The following is a 2241-nucleotide window of genomic DNA, read 5'->3' as shown; positions in this document are numbered from 1 at the left end:
CGCAGTGTGTGTTTTGTCAATCTGGGGCTGCAAATGCCCTTGTTGGTGTTTGGCAATGCCAACAGTTCCCCCAGAATCACCTGTTCCTTTTTTAAAAAATTTTTAAAATTTTTTAATTAATTTTCTTTTTTCTCATTGCAAATATACTTATAACATACAATTTACATAACATCTCTCCCTCTCCCCCTGCCCTTTGGACTTCCCTCAACTTCCATTTATGATTTATTATCCTCATTATATTCTGCCATTTTCTACAAATATCATATTTCCCCTTTTATTACATTATTTGTTCCCTATCCAGAAAGTTGTGAATGTTTATTTAACAGAATCACCCGTTCCTCGTTCTGTCAGCATACCTTAAATCTAGCAGCCTAAGCGTTGCAAGAACTGAGCTGCAATAAAAGGTTTCAAAGGTAGAATTCCAAACCTTGACTAAGTCAGAATATGTGTCATCTTGGGGGCGATCCTGCAACTGGTCCTGGTTGTTTGACATGCGCAGAGGTGGACAAGGGACTAAAATGCAGGACCCACTGTCTATATTCTAGTTGAAATGTGGATGTGTGTTGTGCCAAGCTCAACCCAACTTCCGTATGGGGCATGTTCTCAGAGCAAGCTGAAATAACAAGGCAGACTAGGGCCGTCTTTCTAGAAAGATGTAGGGAAGAGAAGTCTTTGCACATACCCCTTGCAGGAGGGGACTTGCAATTCTTGCCTAAAGGACCTCATGCAGCTGGGCAAACTATTATGGGGGTAAACTCTCATCATCTGTACCAACCTGCCACCGGCAAATTTGGCTAGGAGGAACTGATCCCACATCAGATGCAAATGCGTGATGCAACGGGCGACAGAACATGTGGTTGCATTGCGATATGTATATCTGCAATCATATGGATCCCTTGTATGATCTGTTCTGGGATCACGGGAAATGTCAGCCTGTGTGTGTGTTTGTGTGTGTGTATATACCTCACTCACAGTGCAACAAGGGAAAGGGAAGGGCCGTATTTTCGATACCACATGCAGGTGTTTAATTCAGCCAACACACACACAAAACTTAAATCGCATTTCAAAGCTCAGTCCATGTTGCGAAGTCTACCATTTGCAAGAAATATATTGGTCCTCAGTCTTGCTCGTGACATACTGTACATTTGCGCAGAGACAGAGAACATGTGGCTCTCCAGATCATTCAAAACTACAACTCCCATCATTCCTGACCATTGGCCACAGTGGCTGGGGGCTGATGGGAGTAGGAGTGTGGCAGCCTCTGGAGGGACCACAGATTCCCCATCTCTGCATTCGCCAATGTGGCTCAGCTTCAGCTGGTCTTTGTTTTCAAGGAAATAAGTTTTATTTTCCCTGAGCTGGAGAAGGAAAAAAGGAACTACCAAGCTCTTGGATTCTCTCCCTGACCCCTTGAAGGGGCAAATATACCACAGAAATGTAATTGGTATGGTTTCTGACACAGCACCAAAGGTTGTCGTCCTCCGGCAGGCCAAGGCCAATACAGCCATTTGCAAACAAACAAAGTGGGAGGGAGTATTGCATGCAAAGAACCTCACCCCATAACAGGGATGGTTTATGTGATGGGTGTGTGAGACTTTGGGACAAGGAGAGGCCTCTGTTCACCCTGCGCAGCTCAGCAGCTAAGAGTCCTCAAACCAGGAGAGAGTCAGACAATAGACAAAGAGCTTAGAAATTGGGCTTTTCGTGAGCAGCAGAAGGAAGCAATACAGTGGTACCTCGGTTTGCGAACTTAATCCGTTCCTGAAGTCCGTTCTTAAACCAAATCCATTCTTAAACCAAGGTGCACTTTCCCTAACAAGCTCTCCTGCCGCCAGTGCCCTTCCACCATTTGGCTTCCATTCATAGACCGAGGTAAAGTTCGCTAACCGGAACACTACTTCCGATTTTGCGGAGTTCGTAAAGCGAATAGTTTGTAAACAGGGCTGTTTGTAAACCGAGGTAAAGGTAAAGGGACCCCTGACCATTAGGTCCAGTTGTGGCCGACTCTGGGGTTACAGCGCTCATCTCACTTTATTGGCCGAGGGAGCCGGCGTACAGCTTCCAGGTCATGTGGCCAGCATGACTAAGCCGCTTCTGGTGAACCAGAGCAGTGCACGGAAACGCCGTTTAACTTTCCGTCAGAGTGGTACCTATTTATCTACTTGCACTTTGATGTGCTTTTGAACTGCTAGGTTGGCAGGAGCAGGGACCGAACAACGGGAGCTCACCCCGTTGCGGGGA

Source organism: Podarcis gaigeae (genome assembly GCF_964106915.1).
Source record: "Podarcis gaigeae genome assembly, chromosome: 13".
Classification (NCBI taxonomy): Eukaryota; Metazoa; Chordata; class Lepidosauria; order Squamata; family Lacertidae; genus Podarcis; species Podarcis gaigeae.
Note: the sequence above shows the minus strand (reverse complement) of the source record.